The sequence below is a fragment of the Bos grunniens genome, chromosome 1 (assembly GCF_055505025.1).
Source record: "Bos grunniens cultivar Pamir isolate PY7600 chromosome 1, Bosgru_T2T1.0, whole genome shotgun sequence".
NCBI lineage: Eukaryota > Metazoa > Chordata > Mammalia > Artiodactyla > Bovidae > Bos > Bos grunniens.
In genome coordinates this window covers 108869310-108886574 of record NC_141165.1, presented here as the reverse complement: position 1 = coordinate 108886574, position 17265 = coordinate 108869310, and positions in this window count along the sequence as shown.

The window sequence follows — 17265 nt, the reverse complement described above, 5'->3', positions numbered from 1 at the left end:
TATGCCAATATAATGGACAATCAAGAAGAAATAAATCTGTAGAAGGGACAATCTCCCAAGATTGAACCAGGAAGAAATTAAAAAAAAAAAATTGATAGATCAATTACCAGTAATGAAACTGAATTAGTAATTTAAAAACTTCAAACAAACAAAAAATCCATGACCAGATGGCTTCATAGGTGAATTCTACCAAACACTCAGAGAAGAGTTAATACCCATCCTTCTGAAATAATTCAAAAAAAAAAAAAATTCAGAGTAATGAACACTTCTAAAGTCATTATATGAGGCCACCATCACCCTAATCACTCTAATTTTCTTGAAGCAAATTAGAGATGCCAAGGGAACATTTCATGAAATGATGGGCACAATAAAGAACAGAAATTGCATGGACCTAACAGAAACAGAAGATATTGAGAAGAGGTGGCAAGAATACACAGAACTGTACAAAAAAGATCTTCACGGCCCAGATAACCATGATTGTGTGATCACTCACCTAGAGTCAGACATCCTGGAATGTGATGTCAAGTGGGCCTTAGGAAGCATCACTACAAACACAGCTAGTGTAGGTGATGGAATTCCAGTTGAGCTATTTCAAATCCTAAAAGATGATGCTGTGAAAGTGCTGCACTCAATATGCAGCAAATTTGGAAAACTCAGCAGTGGCCACAGGACTGGAGAAGGTCAGTTTTCATTCTAATCCCAAAGAAAGGCAATGTCAAATAATGCTCAAACTATAGCATAATTGCACTCATCTCACATGCTAGCAAAGTGATGCTCAAAATTCTGTAAACCAGGCTTCAACAGTATATGAACTGTGAACTTCAAGATGTTCAAGCCGGTTTTAAAAAGGCAGAGGAAGCAGAGATCAAACTGCCAACATTTGCTGGATCATCGAAAAAATAAGAGAGTTCCAGAAAAACATTACTTCTGGTTTATTCACTATGCCAAAGCCATTGACCGTGTGGATCACAACAAAATTATTTAAATTCTTAAAGAAATGGTAATACCAGATCACCTGATGTGCCTGCTGAGAAATCTGTATGAAGGTCCAGAAGCATCAGCTAGAACTAGGCATGGAACAACAGACTGATTCCAAATCAGGAAAGGAGGACCATCAAAGCTGTATATTGCCATCCTGCTTATTTAAATTATATGCAGAGTACATCATGCAAAATGCCAGGCTGGAGGAAGCACAAGCTGGAATCAAGATTGCTGGGAGGAATATCAATAACCTCAGATATGCAGATGATACCACCCTTATGGCAGAAAGTGAAGAGCTAAAGAGCCTCTTGATGAAAGTGAAAGAGGAGAGTGACAAAGCTGGCTTAAAACCCAACATTCAGAAAACTAAGATGATGGAATCAGATCCCATCCCTTCATGACAAACAGATGGGAAACAGTGGAAATTGTGACAGACTTTATTTGGGGGAGTCTCCAAAATCCTTGTAGATGGTGAGTGTAGCCATGAAATTAAAAGACACTTGTTCCTTGGAAGAAAAGTTATGACCAATCTCCCTGGTGGCTCAGAGGTTAAAACATCTGCCTGCAATGCAGGAGACCTGGGTTCGATCCCTGGGTTGGGAAGATCCCCTGGAGAAGGAAATGGCAACCCACTCCAATATTCTTGTCTGGAGAGTCCCATGGATGGAGGAGCTTGTTGGGCTACAGTCTATGGGGTCGCAAAGAGTCGGACACAACTGAGTGACTGACCCCCTGATGCTGAGACAGCATAATAAAAAGCAGAGACATTACTTTGCCAACAAAGTTCCATCTAATCAAAACTATGTTTTCTCCTTTAGTCATGTATGGTTGTGAGAGTTGGACTATAAAGAAAGCTGAGCACTGAAGAATTGATATTTTTGAACTGTGGTGTTGGAGAACATTCTTGAGAGTCACTTGGACAGCAAGGAGATCCAAACAGTCAATCTTAAAGGAAATCAGTCCTGAATATTCATTGGAAGAACACTTTGGCCACCTGATGCGAAGAACTGACTCATTTGAGAAGACCCTCATGGTGGGAAAGATTGAAGACAGGAGGAGAAGGGGACAACAGAGGATGAGATGGTTGGATGGCATCACCGACTAAATTGACATGAGTTTGAGTAAACTCTGGGAGTTGGTGATGGACAGAGGGCCTGGCATATAGCACTCCATGGGACTGCAAAGAGTCAGACACGACTGAGAGACTGAACTGAACTGATCATCAGTCTGATGCCAAAACCAGAAAAAGATATCACAAAAGAAAGAAAATTACAAGTTAATGTCACCAATGAACAGAGATGCTAAAATCCTCAACCAAAAATTAACAAACCAAATCCAACAATACAGAAAAAATATCACACCCCATGATCAAGTGGAATTTGATCCCTGGGATGCAATTTTTTTTTCAATATCCACAAATCAAACAATGTGATACACCACATTAACAATTAAATAATAAACACCAAATGATCATCTCAATAAATATGGTAAAATCTTTTGATAAATTTCAGCATCCATTGTGGAGAAAAGAAACCCTCTTGCACTATTTAAGCAAATTTAAATTGACACAACCACTATATATTGTATGTAGATTTCTTTAAAAACAAACAAACAAACTAGGAATAAAACTACCATATGACCCAATAATTGCAGTACTGCACATGTACCCTGTGTCCCAATGTTCACTGAAACAGTATTTACAATAACTAGGGCCTGGAAGCAACCTAAATGTTCATCAACAGATGAGTAGATAAAGAAGTTGGTATGTACTTCACTCTGTATAATAGGCTCCAGTTTCATCCACCTCATTAGAACTGATTCAAATGTATTCTTTTTAATGGCTGAGTAATACTCCATTGTGTATATGTACCACTACTTTCTTATCCATTCATCTGCTGATAGACATAGGTTGCTTCCATGTCCTGGCTATTATATACAGTGCTGCGATGAACACTGGGGTACATGTGTCTCTTTCAATTCTGGTTTCCTCAGTGTGTATGCCCAGCAGTGGGATTGCTGGATCATAAGGCAGTTCTATTTCCAGTTTTTTAAGGAATCTCCACACTGTTCTCCATAGTAGCTGTACTAGTTTGCATTCCCACCAACAGTGTAAGAGGGTTCCCTTTTCTCCACACCCTCTCTAGCATTTATTGCTTGTAGACTTTTGGATCGCAGCCATTCTGACTGGTGTGAAATGGTACCTCATACTGGTTTTGATTTGCATTTCTCTGATAATGAGTGATGTTGAGCATCTTTTCATGTGTTTGTTAGCCATCTGTATGTCTTCTTTGGAGAAATGTCTATTTAGTTCTTTGGCCCATTTTTTGATTGGGTCATTTATTTTTCTGGAATTGAGCTGTAGGAGTTGCTTGTATATTTTTGAGATTAATTATTTGTCAGTTGCTTCATTTGCTATTATTTTCTCCCATTCTGAAGGCTGTCTTTTCATCTTGCTAATAGTTTCCTTTGATGTGCAGAAGCTTTTAAGGTTAATTAGGTCCCATTTGTTTATTTTTGCTTTTATTTCCAATATTCTGGGAGGTGGGTCATAGAGGATCCTGCTGTGATGTATGTCAGAGAGTGTTTTGCCTATGTTCTCCTCTAGGAGTTTTATAGTTTCTGGTCTTACGTTGAGATCTTTAATCCATTTTGAGTTTATTTTTGTGTATGGTGTTAGAAAGTGTTCTAGTTTCATTCTTTTACAAGTGGTTGACCAGTTTTCCCAGCACCACTTGTTAAAGAGAAGAAAAACACCAATATAGTATACTAACGCATATATATGGAATTTAGAAAGATGGTAACAATAACCCTGTGTATGAGACAGCAAAAGAGACACTGATGTATAGAACAGTCTTATGGACTCTGTTGGAGAGGGAGAGGGTGGGAAGATTTGGGAGAATGGCATTGAAACATGTATAATATCATGTATGAAATGAGTTGCCAGTCCAGGTTCAATGCACGATACTGAATGCTTGGGGCTGGTGCACTGGGACGACCCAGAGGGATGGTATGGGGAGGGAGGAGGGAGGAGGGTTCAGGATGGGGAACACATGTATACCTGTGGCGGATTCATTTCAATATTTGGCAAAACTAATTTGGCAAAACTAATTTGGCAAAACTAATTTGGCAAAACTAATACAATTTTGTAAAGCTTAAAAATAAAATAAAATTAAAAAAAAAAAAGAAGTTGGTATGTACAAAAATATGGAATATTACTCAGCGATAAAAAGGAACAAATATGAGTCTACTATAGTAAGGTAGATGAAACTAGAGCCTGTTATATAGTGGAAAGTAAGTCAGAAAATTAAAAACAAATACAGTAAAATAAAACATACAAGTGGAATCTATAAATAAGATACTGATGAATGTATTTGTATGGTAGGAACAGAGACACAGACATACAGAATACATGTGTGGATATGTTAGGGGAAGGAGAGGGTGAGATGAATTGAGAGAGTAGCAATTAAACATACATATTACCATGTGTAAAATTAGATAGCTGGCGGGAAGTTGCTATGTAACATAGGGGGCTCAACTCATGCTCTGTAACAACCTTGAGGGGTGGGATGTGGTGGTAGTGGGAAGGAGGCTCAAGATGGAGAGGAAATATGTGTTTATATGGCTGAATCACTTGTTGTATGGACAAAACCAACAGTGCAAAACACTTATTCTGTAATTAAAAAAACAAAAAATCATCATCCATTTATGGTAAACAAAATCTCCAGAAAGTGGGCATACAGTGAACCCATCTCAACATAATAATTGCCATACATGACAAACCCACAGCAAACATCATTCTCAATAGTGAAAAACTGAAAGCATTTCCTCTAAGATCAGGACCAAGACAAAGATGTCCACTCTTGCCACAATTATTCAACATAGTTTTGGAAATCCTAGCCATGATAATCAGAAGAAGGAGAAATAAAAGGAATACAAACGAGAAAAGAAGTAAAACTGACAGTTTGCAAACGGTATTTTATTATATATAGAAAACCCTGAAAATGTTTCCATAGAACTGCTAGAGTTCATTAGTGAATTTGGTAAAGTTCAGTTCAGTTCAGTCACTCAGTCGTGTCTGACTTTTTGCAACCCCATGGACTGCAGCACATTAGGTCTCCCTGTCCATCACCAACCCCCAGAGTTTACTCAAACTCATGTCCATTGAGTCAGTGATGCCATCCAACCATCTCATCCTCTGTCATCCCCTTCTCCTCCATAAGGGCCTATTTACAGCACAGGGAACTTTACTCAATACTATATAATAGACTATATGGGGAAAATAATCTAAAACCAACTGGACACATCTCTATCTATATCTACATCTATATCTATGTCTGTATCTATTTATATCTATTTTAACCCAGCTTATCTAACTTTTATACAGTGTACATCGTGCAAAATACTGGGCTGGATGAATCACAAGGTGGAAGCAAAATGGCCTGGAGAAATATCAACAACCTCAGATATGCAGATGATACCACATTAATGGCAGAAAGAGAAGAGAAACTAAAGAGCCTCTTGATGAATGAGAAAGAGGAGAGTGAAAAAGCTAGCTTAAAACTCAGTATTCAAAAGATGAAGATTATGGCATCTGATCTCATCACTTCATGGCAAACAGATGGGAAAAATGTAGAAACGGTGACAAATTTCATTTTCTTGGGCTGTGAAATCACTGTGGGCTGTGACCACAGCCATGAAATTAAAAGGTACTTATTTTGGGGGGCTCCAAAATCACTGCAGATGGTGATTGCAGCCATGAAATTAAAAGACGCTTACTCCTTGGAAGGAAAGTAATGACCAACCTAGATAGCATATTCAAAAACAGAGATATTACTTTGCCAACAAAGGTCCATCTAGTCAAGGCTATGGTTTTTCCAGTGGTCATGTATGGATGTGAGAGTTGGACTGTGAAGAAAGCTGAGTGCCGAAGAATTGATGCTTTTGAACTGTGGTGTTGGAGAAAACTCTTGAGAGTCCCTTGAACTGCAAGGAGATCCAACCAGTCCATTCTAATGGAGATCAGTCCTGGGTGTTCATTTGACGGACTGATGCTAAAGCTGAAACTCTAGGACTTTGGCCACCTCATGCGAAGAGTTGACTCATTGGAAAAGACTCTGATGCTGGGAGGGATTGGGGGCAGGAGGAGAAGGGGACAACAGAGGATGAGATGGCTGGATGGCATCACCGACTCAATGGACATGAATTTGAGTAAACTTCAGGAGTTGGTGATGGACACGCAGGCCTGGCGTGCTGTGATTCATGGGGTCACAAAGAGTTGGACACAACTGTGCGACTGAACTGAACTGAACTGCTCCTTGGAATAAAAACTATGATGAACCTAGACAGTATATTCAAAAACAGAGACAATACTTTATTGACAATGGTCCATATAGTCAAAGCTATTGTTTCCAGTAGTCATGTATAGATGTGAAAGTTGAACCATAAAGAAGAATGACCACAGTAGAATTAATGCTTTTGAACTGTGGTGCTGGAAAAGATTCTTGAGAGTTCCTTGGGCAGCAAGCGGATCAAACCAGTCAATCCTACAGGAAATAAACCCTGAATATTCACTGCAAGGACTGATACTGAAACTTCAATACTTTGTCCACCTGATGTGAAGAGCTGATTCACTGAGAAAGATAGTAATGCTGTGAAAGATTGAGGGCAGGAGGGGAAGAAGATTAGATGGTTGGATGGCATCACTGACTCAATGGACATGAGTTTGAGCAAACTGAGAGAGATAATGAAGGACAGAGAAGCCTGATGTGCTGCAGTGCATGAAGTCGCAGAGAGTTCAAACGATTTGGCAACAGAAAAACAACAACAACAACACACACACACACACACACACACTAAATGATCTATACTCCAATAAATGCATGAACAAATTGAAGAATAAAACCATATGATCATCTCAATAGATGCAGAAAAAAAAGTTTGATATAGTTCAACATCCATTTATGATAAAAGCTCTCCAGAAGGTTGGCATAGAGGGAACATGTGCTGTGCTTAGTTACTCAGTCATGTCTGACTCTTTGCAACCCCATGGACTGTAGCCTGCTAGGCTCCTCTGTCCATGGGGATTCTCTAGGCAAGAATACCAGAGACGGCTGCCATGCCCTCCTCCAGGGGATCTTCCCAATTCAGGGATTGAACCCAGGTCTCTTGCTTTGCAGGTGGATTCTTTATCAGATGGGCTACCAGGGAAGCCCATAGAGGGAACATGCCTCAACGTAATAAAGGCCATATACGACAAACTCATAGTTAACATCATAATCAGTAGTGAAAAGCAGAATTTCCATTGAGATCAGAAAAAAGTTGCTGATGCTCACTCTCACCACTTTTATTCAACATAATTTTGGAAGTCCTAACCACAGAAATCATAGAAGAAAAATAAAACAAGAATTCAATTTGGAAAGGAAGAAGTAAACCTCTCACTGTTTGCAGATGACATGATAAGATACATAGAAAATCCTACCTAAAGACACAACTAGAAAACTACTAGAACTTATCAATGAATTTGGTAAAGTTGCTGGATACAAAATTAATATATAGGAATCTATATACTAATATTGAACTATCAGAAAGAAAAATTAAGGAAAGAACCCCATCTACCATCATATGAAGAAGAATAAAATACCAAGGAATAAGCCTACCTACAGAGGTAAAAGGCCTGTAATGGGAAAACTGTAAGGCAGTAATGAAAAAAATTGAGGATGACCCAGACAGATGGAAAGATATATCATGTTCTTGGACTGGAAGAATTAATATGATTAAAATGACAGTACCACCGAAGATAATCTATAGATTCAGTGCAATTTCTATTGAAATAACAATGACATTTTGCACAGAATTAGAACTAATAGTTCTAAATTTTCTATATAAACACAAAAGATCCTGAACAACCAAAACAGTTTGGAAAAAGAAAAACAGAGCTGGAAGAATCATGCTCCATAATTTCAAGCTATACTAGAAAGCCATCATAATCAAAACATTATGGTACTAGCACAAAAACAGACACATGGATCAATGTACCATAATACAAAGCCCAGAAATAAATCCAGACAATTATAATAAATAAATCTATGGTAAAGAATCCTCTTGCAATGCAGGAGACCCTGGTTCAATTCCTGGGTCAGGAAGATCCACTGGAGAAGGGATAAGCTACCCAATCCAGTATTATTGGGCTTCCCTTGTGGCTCAGCTGGTAAAGGATCTGCCCACAATGCAGGAGACCTGGGTTTGATCCCTGGGTTGGGAAGATCCCCTGGAAAAGGGAAAGGCTACCCAGTCCAGTATTCTGGCCTGGAGAATTCTGTGGACTGGATAGAAAAACTGAATAGACAATTTTCCAAAACTGAAAGCAGATGGACAACAGGCCCATGAAAAGATGCTCAACATCACTAATCATCAGGGAAATAAATGCAAATCAAAATCATAATGAAATACCACCTCACACTTGTCAGAATGGCTATCATCAAAAAGTCTGTGCTATGCTTAGTTGCTCAGTCATGTCCAACTCTTTTGTAACCTGCCAGGCTCCTCTCTCCATGGGGATTCTTCAGGAAAGAATACTGGAGTGGGTTGACATGCCGTTCTTTAGGGGATCTTCCCAACCCAGGGATGGAACCCAGGTCTCCCACATTGCAGGCAGATTCTTTACCATCTGATCCACCAGGGAAGCCCATCAAAAATCTTCAAATAACAAATGTTAGTGAAGATATGGAGAAAAGATAACTTTTGTAAATTGTTGGGGGAGGGGGATGTAAACTGGTAGAGTCACTGTGGAAAACAGTATAGAAGTTTCTCAAAAAACTGAAAATAGAACTACCTTATGACCCAGCAATTCTATTCCTGGGTATATTTCTAAAAAAAATAAAATAAAACGAAAACACTACTTTGAAAAGATACATGCACCCCAATGTTCATAACAATGTTATTTACAATTGGGCTTCCCTGATAGCTCAGTTGGTAAAGAATCCACCAGCAATAAAGCGGACCCTGGATCAATTTCTGGCCCAGAAAGATCCACTGGTTAAGGGATAGGCTACCCAGCCCATTATTCTTGGGCTTCCCTTGAGGTTTAGCTGGTAAAGAATCTGCCTGCAATGCGGGAACCCTGGGTTCAATCCCTAGGTTGGGAAAATCCCCTGGAGAAAGGAAAGGCTACCCACTCCAGTATTCTGGCCTAGAGAATTCACAAAGAATTGGACATAATTGATCGACTTTCATTTTCACTTTGAGGTATGGAAGCAACCTAAGTATCCATCACCATATAAATGGATAAAGAAGAAATGTATATTTATATATACAATAGAATATTATTAAGCCATAAAATAATGGATTTTTGCCATTCATAGCAACATGAAGGGCATTATGCTAAATGAAATATCAGAAAAAGACAAATGCTAAATGATATCACTTATATGTGAAATTTAAATAATACAAATCAACTAGTGTATAAACCAAAACAATGCAGACTCATAGATCTAGAGAACAAATTAGTGGCTACCAGTGTTGAAGGGGAAAGGGAAAGGTGCGATATATGGGAAGGGAAAAGGGGTCATTATGGAATTATATGAAATCATCTTTGTGACACTTTTGAAAATTGTAAAGCACAATAGAATTTAAAGAATTATTCATTCAATAAAAAATAAATTAATTTTAAAAAGACTTGTTAAAGGGGAGATTCTGTGTTATAATTCTTCCTTTATATTTCACTTACAGATAAAAAATATTGTATTTTAACCTGTGAACTAAGGTTTAGAAAGTAAAATTTATAAGCATGTTTTCAATTCAGGGTTTCTATGTAATTTCTTTCTTATAATCTTTCTAAAGAAACCAAATAGCATTAATCCAATCTAATATCCTCACTCTAAACCTCTAGATTAAATATGAGAGCATTTTTATATATAATGCTATAATTCATGTTATTATGATTTTATTGCATTCCTTAGATATTTATAGTTTTCATATTTGTCTGGAAAATTCACTGTAATGCTTTATTCAATAAATCAATGAGAATATTTCTCTATGTAGGCAATTAAGTGATAGTTAACCAAATTATTTTTAAATTAAGATTTACAAAATATTTAGTCAGCAAAATAGGAAAAATAGCTAAAGTGTTAAATGCATATTGATGAAGCTTCTTCAGTTTGACTAAGGTGACTGAATTTCATTTTTGATCTGTCAAGTGCTTTCTTCTGATAATTTTTTCTTAATTCTGAGCACATCCATATTTCTCTTTATTCATGCCAGTTCTTCAATTACCTTTGATTCTATGTCCTTAAGTAACAGGGCTAAGCATTTAACAAGAACAAAACCTATCATATTTGTTTAATAGTAACTGTCATTAAAGGTGCATAGATTACTTAGAGAGCCTGAATAACAGGAGATACAAGAACAACACACCTACAAGGAGTAATGATGGTGATTTCTCCACTGGAGAAGCGTAGGAGCTGAACCACTGAACAATGAGCATCTTCCTAAAGTGTGAGAGAAGCACATTTTCTTCCTCCTTGAGGAAGGAGGGATGGGTCTGGCATGGTTCTGAAAGACATCCAAAAAATAAACATTTGCTAACAACAGTAAATTGAGATGATATTAGAATTTTAATTTCTTATTTCTCTACTGTCATCTATGACATTACCAGTACATACTGGCAAAATAATAATATAGGAAGACTCATAAAGAACAATCCTAAAATATTCACTAAAATTAGCAGTTTCTAGAAGAAAGTAATTGGTAAGATTCTACAATACTCATTCTAAAGCTAGTACAGGAGTTTAAATGCAACAATCTGGTTTTTGCATTATGGCATGTGGCTGATTTGCATGATGCTATAAATTGGGAAATTGAGACAGAGAAAGCTTGTGACATCAAAGGTAAAATCTCTAACCAAAATACTGATTTTCTTAAAGCTGATAACCTAATATTTGAAGGTAAGGTTGTCAGAGTAATGTACCTGGTATTCCATCACTGTTGATCCTGAGGCAGAAAAAATCACAATAAGCAAAGCAGCCAAATAAAAGCACTCAGAGTAGGAGAAGCAGCCAGAAGCATGAATTATCCTTGCACTGGACGGGGGAACCAGCCATTGCATAATTGAGAATTGACTTTGAATGTTGAATTTTCACTGTGTGGAAATGTGAGCTCTGGAGCCCATAGGTAAAGATTTAATTTACATAGATTAAATCAATAAATAAAAGATAAAAATAAGGAAGATATAAAAAATCCATCTTCAGATAAAAATCATGCTCTTAAGGTTTGTTTAGTTGAATTCTCTTTGGGAGACAAGCTGGCAAACTCTTCTGGTTTTCAAAATCAAATATCTAAGCTACCTTCCTCTATAAAACACAAGAAAATTAGCAAACAGTGCCAATAATTCATTTACATACTTAGAAACTATTTTTCAAGGTATTTCAAAATGCAGTTTTGAGAATAAGATTATAACAGCAGAAAGGTCATAAATTATGAGGTATATAATTTATTAACTTAATGTGTGGCATTTATTTCTTTTATTCCAGTCAAAATGCTGTTTCACTTGGATTTTTTTTTTTTTTTTGCATCACAAGTTGAAATTGTGTGATGATAATAATTGTTCCTTCTATAGCTATTTAACATTTTTATTGCTACACTCAATTTTTGAGAAAATTTAGTGAATATTTTAGGATTGCTCTTATGAGTCTTTTATGTATTATTATTTTGTTCTCTTGTATCATAAGTATCTCATTTTTAAAATATTGTTGACTTACGATGTTTATTTTGCAATTTCTTTCATCAAATTCATGACAGGGAAATATTGTTATCTCAACAGGCTCCCAGATGATGAAGTCCATTGCAGAACTGAAATTAAAGCTTTGAATATTAGGCTAATTCTTTTGGAACACATATACAGTTCCTTTCAGAATGTTTTTGCTTGCCTTCTATAACCAATTAACTACATATATTTAAAATCCACAGGGACTTCCCTGGTAGCTCAGACAGTAAAAATTGTGCCTGAAATGCAGGAGACCTGAGTTTGGAAAGATCTCCTGGAGAAGGGAATGACTACCCACTCCAGTATTTTTCCTTATAGAATTTTATGGACAGTGAAGCCTGTCAGGCTGGAAGTTTACAGGGCTGTAACCCATGGGGTCACAAAGAGTTAGACATAACTGAGCCTTTGACATTTTCATACTTTCTCTTAAAATCACAAACACTTCCCTGGGACAAAGGAAGATCACAATATGTGGGTAAAAAAACATTGGAATGTGTACAAAACCACTAAAGAGATTATTTTTAAGCTCTTGACTCTTTAAGGTACTGCTTATGATTTTGTTATTTTGTTTTTCTTGGTTTCATGGAAGACATTTGATTTGTTGTATTACATCTGTATAATATTCATGGATGTAATCATTATTACTTTATCATTATTAATACTTGACGTAGATTTTTTCTTCATTTCTTTCCTGGATAGTTAACCATTTCTCTAAAGTTAATACACAATGTTAATGCACATAATCTTATCATTATCATATAATAGTTTATAATACATCAATAAAACTGCAAGGCTTTCCATGCAATTGCAAAGAATATAATCATACATTTATAAAACTTTAACTGGTCTTAGCATCTCTAGTTCAACCATTTCGTCTTCCAGTGAAGACAATCAGGTTGGTGGATTTGTAAAATTTTCATGCACATCCAAGTTAATGAAAGTGTTGGGAACTGTGTAATTTCCTCTGTCTTGTCACAATAAAAATTTGAAGTGACGGACCAGTGTTACAACTCTCGGATGGAACAGTGTTACAACTCCGTGTTAAAGCTCAATTTTATTTAGAAAATAAAGGAAAATACATCCTCAAGATGTGAAGGCATGCCGAGAGAGAGAGACCCCCAGTCCTTTGGTTCCTCTTTGTATATGTTTTTTCTCCTCCTCCTGGGCCTGCTTTATGTAAATTGGGCTAGCTAGGAGTGCTGTTTGTTCTACCTGAGGTCCTCACTCTGGTCCTCGGACCTTTCTTTGTTCTATTTTCATGGGATTGTCCCTTCCTTGTCTTTTAGCCACCACCATTCTGGACTCATTTTTCCTATTCTAACTACCTAACAAAAGAACAAAATTTAGAATCCAGTCCTCGCGGTTTTTAAGTTGAAGCTAATTAAAGTAATATCCAATTATTTGTGTGCTGTTTACAAAGTGAAAGACATAAAATTGAAGTGACCATAGTAGTAATCAGAGTAGTGGTATGGTTCTCAATCTCTTTTTCATCATGGCGCACGTGGGGAAAGAAGTGAGGTAGCTCATGGTAAGAAGAAAGAACCAAAGGCTCTGGCTATCTCGTACTCCACCCCATTATCCCAAGGACTGTAGTAATAAATACCTAAATATTCCACTCAGTACCAAGCATGCTATGGCACATTATTTGAAAAGCTCTACTGAACTTATTAAAGATTATAAGGTTTCAATTCAAGCTAAAGGATGCTTTATGATTTTCATTCTCTCTAAATTGGGACTATTAAACTAGAAATGAAAGCATAATGGCCTTAAAAGTTTAAATCATTATTGAAGAATATATAGAGAGGTCCATTAGACTAAGAATTACCTCTGACCACTACCATTTGAAAGGTTGTGATGTCAGAAAAAAAGTACAAATAAAAAATAATTAGGTAAAGAGGAAGATATATTGTGAATGTTGTTTATAATTAAAGCCAGACTTGGGTCAGAACACCTTAATAGATATTTCAAGGAATTTGAAAATACAAGAAAACATAGAATCAAACTTTTGTAAAGCAAAAAGTGTGTTTTAATAGGATGATTCTTCTATATTGCACAGAATGGATAAAATGGAGTTAAGCTCAGCAGTTGATTGAATTAAGGCAATACCACTGGGAGTGGTAGATAAGTAGAAATACAATGACTATTTTGGAGATAGGTGAGATACAGAAGAAAGAGGAGAGAAAAAAAATGCCTAAGGTGGATTTATAAGCAGGAGGATAAGTTAGGGGCAACTCATTAGAAAAGAAGAGGAGAATTAATTGAGGGAGAGAAATCGATGAAGTAATTGCATACAATTGTTTTGAATTGATTTGGAAACTACCAGTAAGTAAATGGGCTTCCCTGGTGGTGCTAGTGGTAAAAAAAATAAATCTGTCTGCCAATGCAGGAGACAGGTGTAAGAGACAATGGCTTGATCCCTGGGTCAGAAAAATTCACCGGAGGAAGAAATTGGACCCCATTCCAGTATTCCTACCAGGAGAATCCCATGGACAGAGGAGCCTGGCGGGCTACAGTCCATGGAGTCACAAAGAGTTGGATATGACTGAGCATCTGAGCACAGCACAGTAAATAATTAAATAAATAGCAAACTTCTGGATCCCACTTTAGAATCACCAAAGAAACCAGAGCTCTGAGGGATGACAATGTAATAAGCTCTACTCATGACTCTTAAAGTTTGAGAAACATTGAAATATGCTAATAACAATATTTCTCAGAGTCTTCTGCAAGTCATCAAGGTTCCTACTGATATATTAAATAGTCCTTTGAAAATCTGGCAAATGCAGAGAGAAATTATTAATAGAAGTTTGAATAATTTTCTTTATACATTTGAAAAGAATGGCTAATTTTGACTTTTACAGAGTTCCATATTTTTATAATTATTATTATGTTTTTAAATTATGTACATAAATTTTAAGAACTGTGTTAGTACCTTTCAGCAAATTCATATTTAAGTCATTTGTGTTTGTTTACATTTGTAAAATTTTAAATGATCACTGCTTCTTTTATGAATTATGGTTCATATTATGAATTATGGTAGAATTATGGTTATTTGCAAAAGGTAGGAAGAATTAGGGAGAAGGCAATGGCACCCTACTCCAGCATTCTTGCCTGGAAAATCCCATGGATGGCGGAGCCTGGTAGGCTGCAGTCGATGGGGTCGCTAAGAGTCGGACATGACTGAGCGGACATTCACTTTCACTTTTCACTTTTATGCACTGGAGAAGGAAATGGCAACCCACTCCAGTATTCTTGCCTGGAGAATCCCAGAGACGGGGGACCCTGGTGGGCTTCCGTCTATGGGGTTGCACAGAGTCGGACACGACTGAAGCGACTTAGCAGCAGCAGGATGAATTAATCTCTGAATATCTTGATTTCACATAAGCAATGAAAAAAATAACAACTAGAAGTTGTGAAAATTACTATCTAAAAATGAGATTTATTGTTATTTATCTCAATCACTACTTCTTTGGTAATTTTCTATCATAAAACAAAATCATCTAAGCTTTCTAATAACCTTCTTTGATAAACTGAGATTTCCCATAAGTATTCCTTCCTGGTGGCTCAGGTGATAAAGCATCTGCCTACAAGGCAGGAGACCTGGGTTTGATCCCTGGGTGGGGAATATCCTCTGGAGAAGGAAATGGCAACCCATTCAAGTACTCTTGCCTGGAAAATCCCATGGGAGGAGCCTGGTAAGCCCCAGTCCATGGGGTCGCAAACAGTTGGACACGACTGAGGGACTTTACTTCACTTACTTCTTCCTATCAGGAACAGATAATTTTATCATTAAATGAAAGGAAATAGCAACTTGAAGAAAGATATTATAAGTTTGTATACATCACAGTCAAAAGATTGATAAGGCATAGCATTACCAATAGGAGAAAATCTTGCTACTACATGAATGAAAATGGTTATACCTGAACACTAGATTTATTTTGTTTTATTTTATTTCTCAAGAGCAGTTGGAATTTGTGGTGAGAATGCTTAGTCAAAGAATTTGTCTCTTGATGGTGACACTGATATATCAAAGATAAAAATTGGAGCTGATTTTGACAATTTAATAAAAGGAAAGAGAGATCAGGAATCCATTAACCACTATCTTCCAAGAGGACATATTCAGCCTGCTAGATTTTGTATTTAACAATCTCTGATTTACCACTGACAAGCTATTGACTGATCACTGAAAATAGTCTTTAAGAGAAAAAAAAAAAAAAAGAAAATAGGCTTGAGTGAGAAAAATTTTAATACATTTCAGATGAAATTACAGTTGGAATATCCAAGTGTATCTGACAAAGTGGCCCAACATTACTAACTTCCTCAAAAGCCTATAATTTTAGGCAAACAGTTAAATATAAAGTTAAAGAAACAAACATCATATAAGGACTCTATTTGGCTTATAACCGCTAAAATATTACCCACCTTCTAGCATAAAGTAAGTTCAAGTCTGATTTAGACTGTATTGAATGCATATTTATAGACATATCAGAGACTCTGCTAATCAAATACAATAAGGATGAGGATTGTTAAATACTTATATTAAAAAGAATATTTATTGCTGACCTATACAAAACAGAGCATATCCCCAAACTTTAAACACTTTATACACTGTGCTAAAGCAAAGTTCAAAATAATTCTTTCAAAATATAAAAATACAGAGATGACATCACAGCTCAAACAGTAGTAGTGCCTAAATATCTAGAGTTGTAATACAACTTTTATTTACCGATAGAAGGTAGTAATAGTCTAATTTCAATGGTTTGAATGGGAAGAAAAAAGCTGCAGCTTTGGAAATGATCAAAATAAGCAAAACTTCAAGATAGTAATATTGAAAACTATCTAAGGTAACATCATAGTATGGTATATTCCACTACAAGATCGTAATTTTTACTTAGACTTTACAAAATTCATTACAGTTGGAAACAGTAGCATTAAAAACATGTTCTATTTCAAATTTTATACAATAGATATTTATTTAAATCTAGTAAAAGCAAAATATCTTTAATAAGACTACACACTAAAAAATTATCTTTTTAATTTATATTTTATTTATTTTGTCTTGGTGTGATTAAATCATGTATAATAATGCAGTATCTTGTTCATCTGATAGGGACTGAAGCTCTAGTATACATAAAAATAACCCTTATATATTTCCATACTATACTATTTGTTAACAATTTAATATGTGACATTACAAATATGACAAGACAAACTTTATTAGACTTTATACGTTATTTATATTGGTGATTAAAGTATGCACCAAATATAAATGCATATAAAATTTTGTATGCTGCTGCTGCTGCTAAGTTGCATCAGTCGTGTCCGACTCTGTGCGACCCCATAGACGGCAACCCACAAGGCTCCCCAGTCCCTGGGATTCTCCAGGCAAGAACACTGGAGTGGGTTGCCATTTCCGTCTCCATTGTGTGAAAGTGAAAAGTGAAAGTGAAGTCGCTCAGTCGAATCCGACTCGTAGGGACCCCATGGACTGCAGCCAACCAGCATCCTCCATCCATGGGATTTTCCAG